General features: G+C 40.9%; 1 protein-coding gene and 1 pseudogene across 1 annotated transcript in view; one reads left to right on the top strand and one right to left on the bottom strand.

The window, feature by feature from the left end:
- Positions 1-21,769, top strand: part of SRPK1 (SRSF protein kinase 1) — an 85,125-nt gene that overhangs the window by 1,967 nt on the left and 61,389 nt on the right.
- LOC108591164 (protein kish-A pseudogene) lies at positions 19,487-19,770 on the bottom strand (annotated as a pseudogene).

The following is a 21,769-nucleotide window of genomic DNA, read 5'->3' as shown; positions in this document are numbered from 1 at the left end:
TTTTAATCATAGATTGTTTAATAGAAACAGCAAAGTGCTAACTTGGTCCTAGTATGCAATAGGAATTGAAATGTTTCTTTTCTTTATTTTCTGTATCTAGTTATTTGTGGAATTGATAAGAATGTGTTAAAACGTTCTTTTCTATTGATATAAGGAAATTGCAGTTTATATTACTCTATTTTTTAGAAATCCTTGTCTCTCAGATCATTTGTCCAGATCTCTCTTACCACTTGGAAATTAATTTGAACTTAGCCCAAATCAAGCTATAATTTGAGAGGTAAATTTGTATAGATGATAGATGATCATGTACTTTAAGCACCAGTTATCTATTACTTTGGATTATCTATTTAGACCATATACTTTATTTCTAAAGCCAGATAGATGTGTATCTGTTACTCCATTCGCTGCTATTACTAACCTAGAGTTATTTGTATTGTTAATTGTTTGCAAGTATGGATTATAGATAACCTGGCAGTCATTTTAATATTTCATCTTGAACAACTTTGACTCCTGAAAATGTGTGAATGAACTGCCCCCTTTAGTTGTAATTTCAGAGGTGCTTTAGTTTTGGTTTTGTTTTCAATTAACGCATTTTACTTTTTAAATTTACCTGCCTTTTTGTCTTTTTTTTTTTTTAAAGCAAGGTCTCCCAGGCTGCAATGCATTGGTGTGATCCTGGCTCACTGCACCCTCCACCTCCAAAGTTCAAGCAATTCTCTTGCCTCAGCTCCCCAAGTAGCTGGGACTACAGGCATGTGCCACTACACCTGGATAATTTTTGTATTTTTTTGTAGAGACAGGGTTTTGCCATATTGTTCAGACTGGTTTGAACTCCTGAGCTCAGGTCTTCCCTCAGCCTCACAAAGTGTTAGGATTACAGGCGTGAGCCACTGCACTGGCACTTTTTTTCTTTTTCTTTCTTTTTTTTTTTTGATGGGGTTTCACCACGATGGCCAGGCTGGTCTTGAACTCCTGACCTCAGGCGATCCACCCACCTTGGCCTCCCAAAGTGCTAAGATTACAGGCGTGAGCTACTGTGCCTGGCCTCCTTTTTCTTTTTTTCTTTCTTTACTTTCTTTTCTTTTTTTGTTTGTTTCCTCAGCCTCCTTTTAAGTAGCTGAAATGTGTAATTAAGTTGGTTAGAGTACTGTTAGAAGTTCAAGCCCCAAGACTCTGTTCAATGATTTCTAACTGCACTCCTGATGACTTCCAGTTACTTTGCAAAGCCAAGCTGCTAGTTACAGGAGATGAGTCAGAAGGTCTGAGGAAGATTCATGCCATATCTTTTGGTCTTTGGAGGTAGATGGGGTTTTGAATTCTGATTTTGCTACTTTTTAGCAATCTGACCTTAGACAAGTTAGTTGGGGAAACAGTCTTATGTATATATTGTGACTGGCAGTTCTGTCATAATGAAAACTGATTAGGGCCTAAAGGTATAAAAGCAAACCGAGTCTGGTGGCTCACACCTGTATTCCCATCACTTTGAGAAGCTGAGGCGGGTGGATCACCTGAGGTCAGGAGTTTGAAACCAGCTTGGCCAACATGGTGAAGCCCCATCTCTACTAAAAATACACAATTAACCGGGCATGGTGGCACATACCCATTATCCCAGCTACTCGGGAGGCTGAGACAGGAGAAGCGCTTGAACCCAAGAGGTGGATGTTGCTGTGAGCCGAGATCGCACCACTGCACTCCAACCTGGCGACAGAGTGAGACTCTGTCTCAAAAAAACAAAACGAAACAAAACCAGAAAACCCAAAGCTTTTAAATGAAAAATCTTGGAAAGTTTTGGAAGTATTAAAGTAAGTAGCATCCTTAGTAATTTAGTCATGTTGTGGCACAGGCAGAAGGGATTTTCAGTCCCTGGTACTGTAGATCTTAAACCCAGGGTCTTGAAGCTGGTGACAGAAGAACCAGATCTTGGAATTCAGGGCTCCTTTCCAGCTTAGTGTTTGTTAGAGTGGATTTCCTTTGGGTTCTTTTCACTGTGCTGGAGTATTTGACTTTTTGGATTTTTAATTTTCTTATTTAGACAAGTCCTTCTTTTTACTTTTTCGGATACTATGCTTTTATTTACTAACGTTAACTAGTTGGTGATGATCTCCATTTTACTTTAAGAAATTGAGGTTTGTCAGATTACTCCTCTAGAAAATTGCAAAGCTAGGATTTAAACCCAGATCTGACATACCCAAAGCCCTGATTACCAATCATGTGTTTCTGAGTGACAGTTCCTTTTGATGTGTCTTACAACAGGTAAGGTAGAAGCTAAGTGAAAAGAGCTTTCTGAATGAGAGACTTCCAGATGCCTGGGGGTTTGGGTGCCGTTTCATGACCTACTGTTCTGTGTCTATGAAACAGCACAATCATCTATCTCCCTTTGAGCATTTGGTTTTCAATGTTTATACCAATAGCTGTGAACCTTTGTCTGTTTGTCATAAGCTTTTATAATTTAAGAGTGTGTGTCTTATTTTTTTTTGAGACAGAGTCTCACTCTGTCAGTCAGGCTGGAGTGCAGTGGTGCAATCTCAGCTTACTGCAACCTCCAACTCCTGGGTTCAGTCCATTCTCCTGATTCATCCTCTCAAGTAGCAGAGATTACAGACACCGGCCACCATGCCTGTCTAGTTTTTTTCTTTTTTTGAGTAGAGACGGGATTTGGCCAGGCTAGTCTCTATGTCAGGTGATTCACCTGCCTTGACCTCTCAAAGTGCTGGGATTACAGGTGTGAGCCACTGTGCCTGGCCTATATGTCTGCTTTTGAACTTGTTTCTATGGAAAATAATTCCAGAGTGGATTTCATACCTACTTATTTTATTACTTAACCTTAGGAAGTTAGTTTGGACAGTAATTTTCACATTATTTGCAGTTAAATAACTATGGACTTGATATGCATTTGGTAGTAAAATTATTTAATTCACCTTTCTTTTTTTTTTTTTTTTTTTTTTTTTGTTGAGACAGAGTTACGCTCTTGTTACCCAGGCTGGAGTGCAATGGCGCCATCTCAGATCACTGCAACCTCCGCCTCCTGGGTTCAGGCAATTCTCTTGCCTCAGCCTTCTGGGTAGCTGGGATTACAGGCACACGCCACCATACCCAGCTAATTTTTTGTATTTTTAGTAGAGACAGGGTTTCACCATGTTGACCAGGATGGTCTCAATCTCTTGACCTGGTGATCCACCCGCCTTGGCCTCCCAAAGTGCTGGGATTACAGGTGTGAGCCACTGCGCCCGGCTTTAATTCACCTTTCTAACATTGATCTGTGGAGTCAGTTGGGAGATACATTAAAAATTTACTTGAATTTGGCCACAAATTAAAAAAAAAAAATTTACAAGAGAAAATACTTAAATATCTAACATTTTTATTTGGTAGGAAGTAGAGCCAGTAAATTGGAAACAATTTAAAAAAAAAAAATGGTATTTGATACTTTTTTGGCGGGGGGGGGGGGGGGGGGGGGGCAGTCTCACTCTGTCACCCAGGCTGGAGTGCAGCAGCGTGATCTCAGCTCACTACAACCTCCGCCTCCTGGGTTCAAGTGATTCTCCTGTGTCAGCCTCCTGAGTAGCTAGGACTACAGGTGCCTGCCACCACACCCAGCTAATTTTTGTGTTTTTAGTAGAGACAGGGTTTCACCATGTTGGCCAGGCTGGTCTCGAACGCCTGACCTTGTGATCCCCCCGCCTTGGCCTCCTAAAGTGCTGGGATTACAGGCATGAGCCACCGCACCCAGCCAAAAAATGAAATGGTGTTTGATGCTTTTTACATTTAGCAGTGCACCTTGGAAATTGGTTCTATATTTAGTATAGTGCAGCCTTACTATTTTTTTTGAGGTCTACCTTTTTCACTAAGTCTTAGAAATAGTTCCATATCAGGACAGAATGAGAACCTCATCTAGCATTTCATTAAATTGATATACCATACTGTATTTTATTTTGTTTATTTAGAGTGCAGTGGCATGATCTCAACTCACTACAACTTCCACCTCCCAGGTTCAAGCAATTCTTCTGCCCCAGTCTCCCGAGTAGCTGGGATTATAGGCACTTACCATCCTGCCTGGCCGACCATACTTTAATTTTCATTAATAAACATATGTATATACTTTTAAAGGCAAGAATGGAATCACTGGATGTACTTTTCCCCAGTTAACATCATGAGCATTTTTCATGTATTAAATATTCCACTATGGGCTGTTTCAAATTTTTCACAATTAATTCACAGCTATGGTGAATAATCTTTTGGACAAATCATTGCTCACATCAGTGATTATTTCCTTAGGATAAATACTTAGAATGGTATATACATTTTAAATATTTTTAGTTCATATTGTCAAAATTTTCTCCAGCAAGATTTAACAGGTTTGGCCAGGCATGGTGGCTGAACCCTGTAATCCCAGCACTTTGGGAGGCAGAGGCAGGAGGATCACTTGAGGTCAGGAGTTGGAGACCAGCCTGGCCAGCATGGTGAAACCCCACCTCTACTGAAATTAGCTGGAGGTGGTGGCAGGTGCCTGTAATCCCAGCTACACAGGAGACTGAGGTAGGAGAATCGCTTGAACCCGGGAGGTGGAGATTGTAGTGAGCCAAGATTGCACCACTGCACTCCAGTCTGAGCAATAAAGCAAGATTCCATTCCAAAAAAAGGTTTAACTCTTATTCATTAAATAGTTTTTGAAATCCCACCCTGTCCCAAGCACTATTTTCCATCCTCGGGATTCAACAGTGAAAGAAAAACATTCCTGTCCCCTTGGCTACTATATTATTGTAGTGGGAGGGGAGAGAATAAGCAATAGACATAAGTAAATTTTATAGTATATTAGGTGATTAGGTGGAGAAAAAAGAGAAAGATAAATGGGGGTTGAGAAGTGGAGATAAGGTTGCAGTTTTAAATAGGGTGATGGAGGCCACATTGAAAAGGTGACATTTGAACAAAGACTTGGAGGAGGACTGTCCCAGGGAAAGCAGTAGAAGTGGGAGTGTTCCTGTATCTCCTGTGTAGCCACCAGAACTAGGTAATATTACTTGAAAAATCTTGCCTAATCTGATAATCTGTAAAGTACCTTGTAATTTTGAATTTTTTTTGCCCATTTTTGGTATTAGATTTTTGATCTTTATCTTAAGAGCTCTTTATTAAGAATGTATCCTGGGCCGGGCACGGTGGCTCATGCCTGTAATCCCAGCACTTTGGGAGGCTGAGGTGGGTGGATCACAAAGTCAAGAGATCGAGACCATCCTCGCCAAAATAATGAAACCCCGTCTCTACTAAAATATAAAAATTAGCTGGGTGTGGTAGTGTGAGTCTGTAGTCCCAGCTACTCAGGAGCTGAGGCAGGAGAATTGCTTGAATCCGGGAGGCAGAGGTTGCAGTGAGCCGAGATCGCACCAGTACACTCCAGCCTGGCACCTAGCAACAGAGCAAGACTCTGTCTCAAAAAAAAAGGAAAAAAAAAATGTGTCCTTTGTTATATGGCAGATTTTTATTTTTCAGCTTGTTATTGATCCTTCAAATGTTACTTATAGTGTGCTTTTTACATAAATTGATTTTTAAAACTGTGGCAAGTCCATCGTTTTCTTTTGCTTTTTATTTTTATTTATTTATTCATTTTTGAGATGGAATCTCGTCCTGTCACCCAGTCCGGAGTGCAGGGGAGCAATCTCGGCCCACTGTAACCTCCACCTACTGGGTCAAGGTCAACTGTTATATCTTATTTAAAAATTGCATTTTTAATTGTGTGTGATTCCCGTAAGTATAAATATGTACTTGCAAAAGTGCATTTCTAGAACTCCTCTTGTCAGAAATATTTTGTTCTTTCCTTCCTCTGTAATTTCATTTGTTAGTAAGTTTTGTTTACATTAGTGTTTCTACTGCAGTGAGGCCCAGGCTTGACAAATTACCATTGTCCTTTAGATTACTTGAAACCAGCAACTTGTTGAAGTATTAAAGTGAATAAGGCTGTGAGTGCTTGAGAATTCCCTTATTAAAAGTGAAGAAGGCTGGGAACAGTGGCTCGTGCCTGTAATCCCAGCACTTTGGGAGGCCAAGGCCTTGAGCTCAGGAACTTGAGACTAGCCTGGGTAACATGGCAAGATCCTGTCTCTTCTAAAAACACAGAAGTTAGCTGGGTGTGGTGGCACATGCCTGTAGTCCCAGCTACTCAGGAGACTGAGGTGAGAGGATCACTTGAGCCTAGGAGGTAGAGGCTGCAGTGAGCTTTGATTATGCTACTGCACTCCAGCCTAGGTAACAGAGGGGAGACCCTTGTCTCCAAAAAAAAAAGAGAGAGAGATGATCAACTAAAATCAATTTAGACTTTGTCGAGTAACTGGCACGTTTTTGTGGGGTTTTTCTCACTTTAGGTAAGCTGTTCTGTTCATGCTCTCCAAATCCTCTAATTGTTGCTAGTTTGGGGATATTTTTTAATTGGCTGAAGTATTACCTTAGAGGCATACCTCGGAGAGATACTATGGGCTCACATTCAGTTCTAGACCACCTCAAAGCGATTCACACTAATTTTTTTGTTTCCCAATGCATATGAAAGTTAGATTTGCATTGTATTGTAGTCTGTTAATTGTGCAGTAGCATTATGTCTTTTAAAAATGTACAGACAGGCCAGGTGCGGTGGCTAACGCCTGTGATCCCAGCACTTTGGGAGGCCAAGGCAGGCGGATCACCTGAGGTCAGGAGTTCAAGACCAGCCTGGCCAACATGGTGAAACCATCTCTAAAAAATAGAAAAAAAATGTACAGACCTTAATTTAAAAATATGTTATTGCTAAAAAATGCTAAAGATCATCTTAGCCCTCAGTGAGTCGTGATCTTTTTGCTAGTATAAGGGTCTTGACTCAATAATTTTTTTTTCTAAAGAGAGATGTGGTCTGGCTCTGTTGCCCAGGCTGGAGTGCAGTGGTGCTGTCATAGCTCACTGTAGCCTCCAACTCCTGGTGCATGTGTTCCTCCTGCATCAGTCTCCCAAGTAGCTGGGATTACCGGCACATGCTACCATGCCCAGCTAATTTTATTTTGCGGGGGAATGGGATCTCATTACATTGCCCTCAAGCTGGCCTTGAGCTCTTGGCCTCAAGCAATCCTCCTGCCTTAGCCTTTTGAGTAGTTGGGATTAAGAGTGTGAACCACTGCACCCAGTTATGGTCTTGCCTCAGTCTTGATAGCTGCTGATTGATCAGGGTGTGGCTGCTCAAGGTTGGAGTGGCTGTGGCAATTTCTTAAACAATGAAGTTGGCTGCATCTGTTGACCCTCCCTTTCACAAAGATTTTTCTGTAGCATGCGATGATGTTTGATAGTATTTAACCCACAGAGGAACTTGTTTCAAAATTGGAGTCAGTCCTCTCAAACTCTGCTACTTTATCAATTAAGTTTGTTCTATTCTAAATCCTTTGTTGTCATTTCAACAATGTTCACAGCATTTTTATCACTAGTAGATTCCATCTCAGGAAACCACTTTCTGCTGGATGTAGTGGCATGCACCTGTGGTCCTAGCTACTTGGGAGGCTGAGGTGTGAGGATCACTTGAACCGGGGAGTTTAAGACTAGCCTGGGCAACATAAAAAGATCTTGAGATAGTTGTTAAGAACAAAAAAGGAAAGAAAGAAACTACTTTCTTTTTTTAAAAAAAATACTTATTTATTTTGAGGCATGGTCTCACTGTGTTGCCCATGCTAGTCTTGAACTCCTGGGCTCAAGCTGTCCTCCCACCTTGGCCTCCCAAAGTGCTGGGATTACAGGCGTGAGCCACTATGCCCAGCCAAGTAACTACTTTCTTTGCTCATCCATAAGAAGCAGCTCCTCATTTGCTCAAGGTTTATCATGAGATTGGAGCAATTCAGTCACATCTTCAGGATCCATGTCTAATTCTAGTTCTTTTGATGTTTCTACCACATCTGCCGTTACTTCCTCCACAGAAGTCTTGAACATTTCAGTCATGTATGAGGGTTGGAATCAACTTCTTCCAAACTCCTGTTAATGTTGATATTTTTACCTCTCTCCATGACTGTTCTTAATGGCATATAGAAAGGGGAATTCTTTCCAAAAGGTTTTCAATTGATTTTTCCCAGACCCATCAGAGGAATCACTATGGTAGCTACTGCCTTAGCAAATGTGTTTCTTAAATAATAAGACTTGAAAGTTGAAATGACGCCTTGATCCATCGGCTGTAGAATGGATGTTATGTCAGTAGGCATGGAAACAACATTAATCTCTTAGTACATCCCCATCAGAGCTCTTGGGTGACTAGGTACATTGTGAACGAGTGGTAATATTTTGAAAGAAATCTATTTTTCTGAGCAGAAGTCTCAAGAGTGGCCTTAAAATATTCAGTAAACCATGCAGTAAACAGATGTTCTGTCATCTAGCTTTGCTGTTCCATTTATAGAGCACAGGCAGAGTAGATTTAGAATAATTCTTTTTTTTTTTTTTTTGAGATGGGGTTTCACCATGTTGGTCAGACTGATCTCGAGCTCCTGACCTCAGGTAATCCACCCACCTCAGCCTCCCAAAGTGCAGGGATTACAGGTGTGAGCCACCACACCCAGCCGATTTAGCATAATTCTTAAGAGCCCTAAGATTTTTAGAATGGTAAATTAGTATTGGCCTCAACTTAAAGTCATTAGGTACATTAGCTGCTAACAACATAGTCAGTCTGTGCTTTGAAGCCAGGCATGGACGTCTCTCCTGCTATGAAAGTCCTAGATGGCATCATCTTCAAACAGAAGGCTGTTTTGTCCACACTGAAAATCTGCTGTTTAGTGTAGCCACGTTCATCAATTACCTTAGTTTCTGGATAACTTGCTGCAGCTTCTTCATAAGCACTCACCACTTTACCTTGCATGCACTTTTTTTTTTTTAAGATGGAATTTCACTCTAATTGCCCAGGCTGGAGTGCAGTGGTGCAGTCTCGGCTCTGCTCACTGCAGCCTCCGCCTGCTGGATTCAAGCAATTCTCTTGCCTCAGCCTCCCAAGTATCTGGGTTTACAGAAATGCACCACCACACCTAGCTAATTTTGTATTTTTAGTAGAGACAGGGTTTCTCCATGTTGGTCAGGCTGGTCTCGAACTCCCAACCTCAGGTGTTCTGCCCACCTCAGCCTCCCAAAGTGCTAGGATTACAGGTGTTAACCACTGTGCCTGGCTACCTTGCACTTTTACGGAGAAGGCTTCTTTCTGTAAACATAAGGAACCAACCTACCTTAAAATTTTTCTTCTGTTCCTTCCTCACCTCTCTCAAACTTCATAAAATTGAACAGTTAGGGCCTTGCTCTGGATTGGGTTTTGGCTAAAGAGAATGTTGTGGTTGATTTAATCTTCTATTCAGAACACTAAAACTTTCTCCATCTCAGAAATTAGGTTTATATTAGTCTGTTGTCATGCTGCTATACAGAATACTATGTGAGGCTGGGTAATTATAAAGGAAAGAGGTTTAATTAACTCAGTTTTCTAGGCTTGATAGGAGGCATGGCTAGGAGGCCTCAGGAAACTTAGAATCATGGCCAAAGGTGAAGGAGAAGCAGGCACCTTCTTCACAAATAGGAGGGAGTGTGTGCAAGCACAAAGAAGTGCCACACTTTAAAACCATCAGCTCTCATGAGAACTATCACAAGAACAGTGTTGAGGAAACCACCCCCATGAACTAATCACCTCCCACCTGGTCTCTCTTCTGACACATGGGAATTGCAATTCAAGATGAGATTTGGGTAGGGACACAGCCAAACCATATCATTCCACTCTTGGCCACTCCCAAATCTCTTGTCCTCACATTTCAAAACATAATCATGCCTTCCCAACCATCCCCCACAGTCTTAACTCATTCCAGCATTAACTCAAAAGTCCAGGTCCAAAGTCTTATCTGAGACAAGGCAAGTCCCTTCCACCTATGAGCCTATAAAATCAAAAGCAAGTTAGTTACTTCCAAGATACAGTGGGGATACAGGCATTGGGTAAATGTTCCCATTCCAAATGGGAGAAATTGCCCAAAACGAAGGGGCTACACACCCCATTCAAGTCTGAAATCTAGGCAGGCAGTCATTAAATCTTAAAGCTCCAAAACAATCTCTTTTGACTCTGTGTCTCACATCCAGGGCATGCTGATGCAAGGGGGGGATCCCATAGCCTTGGGCAGCTCCTTCACAGGCTAGCATTGAGTGCCTGGTACATGGTGCAAGCTATTGAATCTACTGTTTTGGGGTCTGAAGAATGCTGGCCCTCTTCTCAAAGCTCCACTAGGCAATGCCCCAGTGGGAACTCTGTGTGGGGGCTCTAAACCACCCCCCCCCCGCCCACATTTCCCCTTTGCATTGCCCTAGCACAGGTTCTCTATGAGGGCTCCACCCCTGCAGCAGACTTCTGCCTGGGCATCCAGGTGTTTCTATATGTCCTCTGGCATCTAGGTGGAGATTCAGTTCTCCTGTGCACCCACAGGCCCAACACCATGTGGAAGCTGCCAAGGCTTGGGGCTTGCACCCACTGAAGCAATGGCCCAAGCTATACCTTTGCCCCTTTTAGTTTTTTCCTCCTAAGCCTCTGGGTCTGTGATGGAAGGGGCTACAGCCAAGATCTCTGACATGCCCTGAAGACATTTTCTCTATTTTCTTGGTGATTAAGCAGCCAACTTGAATTTCTCTCCAGAAAATTGTTTTCTCTTTTCTATTCCATGGTCAGGCTACACATTACCCAAACTCTTATTCTTTGCTTCCCTTTTAAGCATAGTCCCAATTTTAAATGATCTCTTTCTGAATGCATAAAACTAAATGCTTTCAGAATAATCCAAGTCACGTCTTGAATGTTTTGCTGCTTAGTAATTTTTTCTGCCAGATACTCTAAATCATCTCTGTCAAGTTCAAAGTTCCATAGATCTCTAGGGCAGGGGCAGAATGCCACCAGTCTTTTTTGCCAAAGCATAGCATGAGTGACCTTTACTTCAGTTCCCAGTAAGTTCTTTGTCGTCAGCTGAGACCACTTCAGCCTGGACTTCATTGTTCACCTCACTATCAGCTTTGTGGTCAAAACAATTCAACAAGTCTCTAGGAAGCTCCAAACTTCCCTACCTCTTTCTTTCTTCTGAGCCCTCCAAACTGTGCCAACCTCTGCCTGTTACCCAGTTCCAAAGTTGGTTCCACATTTTCAAGTATCTTTATAGCAGTACCCCACTCTCTGGTACTAATTTACTGTATTAGTCCATTTTCATACTGCTATAAAGAATACTACCTGAAACTGGGTATATAAAGGAAAGAGGTTTAATTGACTCACAGTTCCATAGGCTTAACAGGAAGCATGGCAAAGAGGGCTCAGGAAACTTAAAATTGTGGTGGAAGGCGAAGGGGAAGCAGGGACCTTCTTCACTAGGTGGCAGGAGGGAGTGTCTGCGAGAATGAGGAAGTGCCACACTTTACATCAGCTCTCATGAGAACTCACTCACCATCAGGGAACACTGTGGGGGAAACCATGATCCAGTCACCCCCTACCTGGTCCCTCTGCTGACATGTGGGGATTGCAATTTGACGTGAGATTTGGGTGGGGACACAGAGCCAAACTATATCAAGGCTGTTTATTATTCATGTGTTCACTCCATCTTATTTTTTATTTTTTTTTGAGTCAGAGTTTCACTCTTATGGCCTAGGCTGAAGTGCAATGGTGTGATCTTCACTCATCGCAATACCCACCTCCCGGGTTGAAGCGATTCTCCTGCCTTAACCTCCCAAGTAGCTGGGATTACAGGCATGTGCCACCATGCCCAGCTAATTTTGTATTTTTAGTAGAGATGAGGTTATGAGGTTTCACTATGAAACCTCAGGTGATCCACCCACCTTGGCCTCCCAAAGTGCTGGGATTACAGGCCTGAGCTACCACGCCCGGCTTCACTCCATCTTATTTTAAAGCAAATCCCAAGTATATATTATTTTATAAATTATAAACTCTTAATTTTTTAAAGCATAGCTACAGTAGTATAATTGCCCTACATTGTTTTAAACAAGTCTTTAATGTCAAGCATTCAATTGGTGTTCAAATTTTCCTAATTTTCTTTGGATCAGAATCCACCAAGTTCTTCCAGTCTCTAGTCTTTTACTCTGTAGGTTCTCTGTCGTTCTTTTCCTTGCAAATTTGTTTTTGCCAAACTACCTATTGGTGATGGTGTAAACATTCATCAGGAAGTTTACACCGCCACCAATGTTGTCTCTTTTTTTGGGGTGCTAGTGGCTATTGATCATTGCTTAGATTCATTAATTTATTTAGAGTTTCAAAATAGTAATAGTCTATTCCTTAGTTTATTAATTGTAATACTTCTATAAGGAAATACTTTACCTCATAACTTTGGTTACCCAGAGAGAGAGTTGACAGATTTCTAGCATCCTCCAAAATGACTAATAAACATTTGATTATAAACTCACAGATTTGAACATATTTGTGGTTCAGTCCATGAGAGTGGGATTTTTTTCTTTACAGTTTTACAGAGGCATAATTAAAATCACTAATTTTAAATGTGCTATTATTCAGTGTTTTTTAGTATGTTAATAGAGTTGTTCAAACATCGCTGCAATAGATGGTTTTCATCAACCCCAGAAGAAACCTATACCAATTAGCCGTCATCCTCTGTGACCCCCAACACTGCCTCACCTTCAACCTTAGGGCAGCCATTAATCTACTTTCTGTGTCTATGGATTTTCCTGTTCTGGACATTTCATATAAATGTAATCATAACATGTGATCTTTTGTGACTGGCTTCTTTTGCTTAGCATAATGTTTTAAATATTCATAGATGGCTCACATCTGTAATCTCAGCCCTTTGGGAAGCCAAGGCTGGTGGATTGCTTGAGGCCAGGACACCAGCCTGGCCAACATGGCCTAACCCTGTCTCTACCAAAAATACAAAAATCAGCCGAGTGTGATGGTGCACGCCTATAATCCCAGCTACTCAGGAGGCTGAGGCACTAGAATCACTTGAACCCGGGAGGAGGAGGTTGCAGTGAGCTGTGATCATGCCACTTACTCCAGCCCAGGTGACAGAGTGAGACTCTGTCTCTAAAACAATAAAATAAAATTCATGCATGTTGTGACATGTGTGGTTGTTATTTTTATTGTCTGTCCACTCTATGGCTAATTGGAGTTTTTTTCATGATGGGTCCTGAATTCATTTTACTCAGCCTGAGATGTCTTTTATAGCTTTTTTTAAATCTGGTGTGACTGTACATCTAGGCTTATCTAGTACATTTTCTGCCCCCAGTTAGGAAATAGCTCTGTCTCCAAGAAGCCTTTTAGTGGGAAATGGCATTTGGAGACCATAATCTGAGTGCTGAAGGAGCTTATTACTAGTCAAGTTAGTTAGTCATTGTTTCTAGGCCTTTTCTGTGGCTAGAGCTAGGAAATAAATTGTGTTTTTTCATTTAAAAAGAAATAATGAGTTCATGTTATACTTAAACATGGAATCACAGGACCCAAGGATTTTTCTTTGATTTTATATTTTACTCTTCTTTATCCCATGCTAGAAATCCCAGTTCTCAACAGCACTGTGATTGCTCATTTTCTTTTTCCTACAATGTATACACAACAGTCTTAGAATTACAATTCCAGCACTATCTCGACAATATGATTACTAAGGAAGATAATTTTTGTTATTGTTCTTCGGTTATATTTCCCTGGAGATGTAGAACGAAGTGACTGAATTTTATAGTTGCATTTGACTAGTTTCTTGCTGTGGGATTATGTTACCACCTAATTTCTTAGATTCATGTGTTTCATTTTGCTTTCATTTTCATCACCTTAAAGTCTAAGTCTTGCAGAATTATTTGGGTCATCTAGGCTTACTGCTTAAAATAAATATTGTATGTACTTTGTGATTATGTTGGGGTTTTTTTTTAAGAACATGGCTTATGAAGCATACTGTAAGACAAAAGGGAATGGTGCTTATGAGAGTGTGTGAAATGTGCCTCCTCCTTTATATCTAAAGAAGAAGAGGTTTCTTAGCTCTTGTTACCCTATGAGAAGATGAGCCCACTGTTACCACGTCTTCAGCTTTTTCAAGAGAAGCTAGAAATCTTTGTTTTTATGTGATTCTCCAGATTGTTTAGTGTTTACAACTTTTGCTTGTCTGTGTTTTGTTCTTTATTTGAGATAAGGTCTCAGTCACCTGGGCTGAAGTGCAGTTGTGTGATCATAGGTCACTGCAACCTCAAACTCCTGGGCTCAAGCATTCCCGCTGCCTCAACCTCCTGAGTAGCAAGGACTATACCAGGCCACCTTAATTTCTAATTTTTTTTTTTTTTTTTTTGGTAGAGTTGGGGTCTTGCTCTGTTGACCAGGCTGGCCTTGAACTCATGACCTCAAGGGATCCTCCCATCACCTTGGCCTCCCAAATTGCTAGAATTACAGGTATGAACCACAGCGCCTACCCCACAACTTTATTAAAAAACCATTCTATATTTATGTTTACAGGCTGGGTTCAGCTTGCAGCCTGCAGTATGTAATCTCTGCCTCAGAGTCTTTATGGTGAAAGGTATTAATAAGCCTACTGTCGCAAGTTCCTTTCTCCGAGTGATAATATTAAGCACAGTTGTGGAAGAGCCCCATGGTTCTGTGGGCCTCTTAGTGGAGGATTAGCTTTGGAAATTTGAAAAAGACCAACAAAGATCAACTGTGAAGACCATAGAATCCATTTTTTCCTAATTTAACAAGGTATAACTTCAGAAAGCTATCAGAACCCCACAAAATAATTTGAATACACTTAATTTTCAGATAACTGTAGTAAAGTATTTCCTCAAAACACAAAAATCAGTTGGCAGGAGCTAGCTAAATAAAAATTATGGCTCAGCAAGGTGGCTCATGCCTGTAATCCCAGCACTTTGGAAGGCCAAGGCCAGAGGATCAGCTGAGCTTGGGAGTTCAAGACCACCCTGGGCAGTTCAGTGGGAGTCTGTCTTAAAAAAAAATTAGCTGGGTGTTCTGAAGCACGCTTATAGTCCCAGCTATTTGAAAGGCTGAAGTGGGATTGCTTGAGCCTGGAAGGTCAGGGCTGCAGTGTGCTGTAATCATGCCACTGTACTCCAACCTCAGCAACAGTGAGACCCTAACTCCAAAAAACAGTAATAAAATAATATAAAAATCATGTTTATTTGTACCATGGAGTGCCTCTGTGTTGATAAAGTCCAGATATGTAATTCATTGCTTAATTTATTGATGGCTTAAATGTCTTGAACAATATTGATGGGTAATTTAGGATGGCATATCAAGAAGTTTCGGAAACTTTAATATATATTTTAACTACTATGTAAGAATTGTCACTGATAGTGGTGAACAAACATCAACTGTATGAATTTTGGTACTGGTAGTCAATCATGTTGATAACTTATATATAATTTACTCAAATTTTAAATTTTATGATCTGTCATAGTGTCATAGAGGCCTAGGCATTTTAAACAAGGCTAACAGTCCTTTTGGGGGTAGTCTTGTGATTTTTTTTTTTTTTTTTTTTTTTTTTTGAGACAGAGTCTCTCACTCTGTCGCCCAGGCTGGAGTGCAGTAGCACAATTGCAGCTCACTGCAACCTCTGTCTCCCAGATTCAAGTGATTCTCATGTCTCAGCCTCCCAAGTAGCTGGGATTACAGGCACGTGCCATCATACCTGGCTAATTTTATTGTTTTTAGTAAAGCTGGGGTTTCATCATGTTGGCCAGGGTGGTCTCAAACTCCTGACCTCAGGTAATCCTCCCACTTTGGCTTCCCAAAGTGCTGGGATTACAGGCGTGAGCCCATATGCCCAACCTCTTGTGAACTTTTATTTCCTGAAATATTAGGATAAACTTTATTTTGTAACTGATTGTCAGTATACCTCATAAGCAACCATATCTTTCCATTCATTCGTTTTGCTTTTTTTTTTAAGAGTCGGAATCTCATTATGTTGCCCAGGCTGGTCTTGAACTCCTGGGCTCAAGTGATTCTCCCACCTCGGCCTCTCAAAATGCTAGGATAACAGATGTGAGTCATCATGCTCAACCCACTTTGCTTTTAATTGTGGTGCCACACTTTAGCTTGTGAACATTTTTTGATGTGCCTTCATCTATCAGTTTGGTCAAAGATGCCAGGTTTTCTCTATACTGTCTACATGTAAGCTTGAGGACAAGCTCCCTTCTACTAGTTGAGAATAGATTTAACAGGAATTGCATTTTGCATTTTTCTTTATTAGAAAGAAGAATGCAATGGGATGAATTAGGTAACTCATGCTAATATTTCTAGGTAGAAGGATAATACAGGTATATGCTCATTATGTTCATATGCTGTTTATCAAAAAGAGCTTGTTCTTTTGAATCACACAGTCCCAGATTTCAGCCTGCCTCCAAAACCATTGTTAGATGAACATGGACATTGTCTTTTGACTTGGAGTTGTAATTGCCTTAACTGTAGATGGCGAGGTTGTAAGGATGAAATTGCATTGAGTGCCTAGCCCACTACTGAGGTAAAATAAGTTTTCCGATCACTGCTTTATGTCTTGTGCTTCCTTCTTTACTTTAGATGGGTTTATCTTTGTCTTTTATGTGACTTTTTTTAAATTTTATTTTTATCATTTTTTAGAGACAGGGTCTCACTTTGTTGCTCAGGCTCTGGAGTGCAGTGATGTGATCATAGCTTATGGCTCTGTTACACTCCTGGGCTCAAGGGATCCTCCTGCCTCTGCTTCCTGAATAGCTGAGACTACAGGCACATACCACCAAGCCTGGCTAATTTTTTTTTTTGTAGAGACAGTCTCACCATCTAGCCCAGGCTGGGCTCAAGCAGTCCTCCCATGTTGGTCTCCCAAAGTGCTGGGATACAGGCATGGGGCCACTGTGCCAAGCCTCTATGACATTTCTTAATACTAATAGTATATCAAACTAATAGTTTTAGCTCATGTGTTAGTATTTCATTTTCATGTATATTTATGTGTCCATATATATGTGTGTGGGGGGGTAGAGTTTGGAGTATAGTCACCTGAGGATCAGGGTTGAATTATATTTAATTATTTGTATGTATCACCTGGTAAACTTAGGCACTCAAATTTTTATTTTGATATTAGCCCTAGCTCCAGCTTAAGATTTCTGAGTTGAGAAACTTAGACTACTTGTGACTGTGTCTCAGAAGTTATGTTCAGATAAAATTAGATATGTAAAGGATTATGTCAATTTGCAAAAGAAAAAAATCTTTCAGGAAAAATATATATGGAAAAGGTAGTGGGAGAAATTTAGCATTTATTGAGTTCCATTGTGTGTAGGTGCTAGAACTTAAAATAGTGTCTTGTTAAATCTTTGCATCAGATCTAACTAAGTGTGATAACTCTAGAAGGAAAACAGGGATGACTGGAACACAGTCCTTTCCTTCAAGGGATTTAGGATTTTTTAAGGGAAATAAGTATACAAACATGATTTTCTTCAGTCTTCTGTAACAAAGTACCAAAAACTGGGTGGCTAAACAATAGATTTATTGACTCACAGGCTAGAAGTCTAAAAGATGTCAAAGGGTTGATTCCTTCTGAGGGAGGATCTGTTTCAGGCCTCTTTCTTGCCTTGTATGTAGATGACCATCCTTCTCCCTGTGTCTCTTCACATCGTCTTCCTTCTGTATGTGTCTCTCTCTGCATCCAGATTTCCTCTTTTTAAAAGGACACCAGTCATTGGCCCACCCTGTATCCAAATAATGTCACAATCCCAGTTATTGGAGGATAGCACTCCAATGTATCGTTTTAGCTGGGGCTCAATTCAGCCTCTGTAACACAGGCCTCAGAAGGCAGTTCTCTGAATTCGGAGATCTTAACCTTTCTCCACTCCCAAGACAGAAAAAACTAAAGTTTTACATGTAAGTAAACTAAAGTTTCAAAGGTGCTTGTTCCAATCAGCTTTTAGTCTCTCTCTAATTTTTAGTTTTTTAAGAGATGGAATCTCACTATGTTGCTCAGGCTGGCCTTGAACTCCTGGGCTTAAGTGGTCTTCCACCTGAGCCTCCTGAGTAGCTGGGACTACAGGTGTGTGCCACTATGCCCCCTTTTACCATCCTTTAGAGCCATAGCTAAATCATTTCTAAGACCCCAGACGTACCATCTCAAATCAGTTCCTCTTTCTGAATTTCCATTTTCTGAAACCACCATTTTGAATCATTCCAGATAAACTCCAACATCTCTCACCTCCTTATTCAAATGTCACAACACTATTTAAAATAGCATGAGCACACGGTGTTCCCTTGCCCTACTTAATTTTTCTCTATAGCTCTTTTCATAGCCTGACATTATAGAGCATGTATCTCCTAGAGATACTGAGATAGGACTTTGCTGTCCCAACTTTTGCTGTTCACAAGCTAAAACTCAAGAACCAGATAGGTTCAGTCCGATAAATGAGGGCTATTTTTTGTCACTTCATGCTAGAAAGTATACACAATGAAGGCAGGGACCCAATACTTGCTCACAGCTGCATTCCCAGTGCTTAGAAAAAAGTACCTGGAATATCTACACTCAGTAAAACCAAGTAGAATAAATGAACAAATACTTGTCTGTTTATTTTCTTTTCTACCTACAATTCTAAAATTTATGTTCAGATACTGCATTAACCACAGGATTAATATGTCCTCACAAATTCCTTATGAAGTAGGTAACATTTCTGCCTTCATTTTACACATAGGGCGAGAGGCGCAGAGAGCTTCTTACACTAGCAGTTTATTGAGAGTTTTGGAGCTCTGGTAAACTGGAGCCAGGATCAAACTCAAGTCTCCTGACCATAGAGACCTTTGCTTAACTATTACCTCTGCAGTGGTCTCCTGCATCTCTGCTTCTGGAATCCCTATGTTTTACAAACCTTCTTACCAAAGGAATCTTTTTTTTTTTTTCTCTCATTCTATAAAGATTTAATCTTTATAGATTAAATTTTCCTTTCACAAATCACAGTGAAAGGAACATGAGTAATTAACCAATTTTGTTTTCTACTATGTGCCTTACTGATATCTCACTAAACTTTGGTATCTGACACAACAGAATAACATTCGCAGAATGTAATATTGTAGTGATCGCACTGAGGTTGATTGTTACAGACTATTAAATGGTTACATCTTAATTATTTATATAGAACATTGGTCCGATAACATAAAAATAGAGAACAGCGGCTGGGCGCGGTGGCTCAAGCCTGTAATCCCAGCACTTTGGGAGGCCGAGGCGGGTGGATCACGAGGTCAAATGATTGAGACCATCCTGGTCAAAATAGTGAAACCCCATCTCTACTAAAGATACAAAAAATGAGTTGGGCATGGTGGCGCGTGCCTGTAATCCCAGCTACTCAGGAGGCTGAGGCAGGAGAATTGCCTGAACCCAGGAGGCGGAGGTTGCAGTGAGCCGAGATCGTGCCATTGCACTGCAGCCTAGGTGACAAGAGTGAAACTCCGTCTCAAAAAAAAAAAAAAAAACCAGAACAGCATCTACAGATTTATCTCATTCAATGTTCAGAGATAAAAGAGTTAACCATCTGTTCCATTATTTTCTGCAGTAAGTTCTTGTTCACAATGAAATCTGATGGCAATTAAATTCTAGCATTTTTCCCAGCTACTGTGTGAAGAGGATGCTGAAGGCCATCACTATACAGCATACTGCAACATAAGGACTCTTCCTTTCACCAATTCGGGCACACTTCCAAAATATACCCAACAATCTAGTTTTATTTCTGTCCAGGAGGCTGGGTACCAAGGATTGAATATAAGCACAGGTACCAATAAGCAGCAAGATTACAGTCTAATAGACTCTGAAAATTGATAATGGCAGACATAGCAAGGCCGGCCAGGATTCAGCCACATCACCCTTTCAGGCTCCAGGGGGCCAAAGGAATCTTTCTAAAGAACTTCTTTTGTGGGGTCACTCTGATGGCTCCACTTCCATGTAAAGTGCTTCAATGCTTGATATTTAAGACTCTTCACAATCTAGTTCTGTTGGGGGCAGAAGTATAATGGACTTTTAACTAAAGAATGAGTAATAACTAAAGATAAAAGAGAAATACTTTTTATGCATCCCTGTTCTAGGCATTTATCAATGGCTGCAGGCTGGACCCGGTAGTTCACGCCTGTGATCCCAGCACTTTGGGAGGCTGAGGCAGGAGTTTAAGACCAGCCTGGCCAACATGGTGAAGCCCTGTCTCTACTAAAAATTCAAAATTAGCCGGTGTGGCGGTGCATGCCTGTAATCTCAGCTACTCTAGAGGCTGAGGCAGAAGAATCACTTGAACCCCGGAGGCAGAGGCTGCAGTGAGCCAAGATCACACCATTGTACTTGAGCCTGGGCAACAGAGTGATACTCCATCTCAAAAAAAAAAAAAAAAAAGTTATCCTATTGCCAGGTGCTTCCAGTGTCAAGCATGCCTTCTCGTCCGTTTTCCCTAAAGACCTCCCTCTTAAAGCCCTCTGACCTCTAACTCCAGTTCGCTTTTTCCTAAACTAAACAAAAATGTCAACAAATTCTACACAAACACCAGGCTTGGTGGCTCACACCTGTAATCCCAGCACTTTGGGAGGCCGAGGCAGGTAGATCACCTGAGGTCATGAGTTCAAGACCAGCTTGACCAACGTAGTGAAACCCCCTCTCTACTAAAAATACAAAAATTAGATGGGCGTGGTGGTGTATGCCAGTTGTCCCAGCTCCTCAGGAGGCTGAGGCAGGGGAATCACTTGAACCTGGGAAGTAGAGGTGTCTGCCACCATGCCTGGCTAATTTTTGTGGTAAATTAACTTAAAAAATATATAGTAATATATACTTTTAAAATTTTCTTTATTTCAATAGTTTTGGGGGTACAGGTGGTTTATAGTTATGTGAATGAGTTCTTTAGTGGGGAATCCTGAGATTTTGGTGCACCCATCACCTGAGCAGTATACGCTGTACCCAATATGTAGTCTTTTATCCCTCACCCCCTCGTATCTTCTCCCCCACCCCGTCACCAAAGTCTATTATATCACTCTGTATGTCTGTAAGTCCTCATAGCTTAGCTCCCATTTATAAGTGAGAACATACAGTATTTGGTTTTCTATTCCTGAGTTATTTCCCTTAGAATAATGGCCTCCGGCTCCATTCATATTGCTGCAAAAGACATTTCATTCCTTTTCATGGCAGAGTGATATTCCATGGTGTATAGATGCTACATTTGCCTTACCTATTCATTGATCAATGGGTACTTAGGTTGATTCCATATCTTTGCAATTGAGAATTGTGCTACTATACTTTAAAAGTTCATTGCATCAATACATTTTCAAATATAGTAAACATTTATCATGGAATGTATTGATCAAGAGGCTTGAGTAGATGATCCTTTTAGCAATTACAGGTTTTACCTTACATGAACAAATTGATAATCAAATTTAAATAGATACAGGTGATTTATGCGGCTAATAAATATATTCAACCTACCTCTTGTTGGACATTTAGGTTTCTAATTTGTTCTAATAGAAAACACAGTAGAAGCCTTTTTAAATAAAAGCTACAGGCTGGTTATGGTAGCTCATGCCTATAATCTCAGCAATTTGTAGGCCGAGGCTGGAGAATCACTTGGGTCTAGGAGTTCTAGACTAGTCTGGGTAAAATAGTGGGATCCCATCTCTAAGAAAATTTAAAAATTAGCCAGATGTGGTAGTGTACATCTGTAGTCCCAGCTACTTGGGACTGAGGTGAGAGGATCACTTAAACTGAGGAGGACAAGCCTGGAGTGAGCTGTGTGATAGCACCACTGCACTGCAGCCTGGGTGGCAGAGCGAGATCCTGTCTCAAAAATGAACGAACAAATT

Source organism: Callithrix jacchus, chromosome 4, assembly GCF_049354715.1.
Source record: "Callithrix jacchus isolate 240 chromosome 4, calJac240_pri, whole genome shotgun sequence".
In the NCBI taxonomy this organism is placed as follows: Eukaryota; Metazoa; Chordata; class Mammalia; order Primates; family Cebidae; genus Callithrix; species Callithrix jacchus.
Note: the sequence above shows the minus strand (reverse complement) of the source record. Positions and strands in the feature narration are given on the sequence as shown.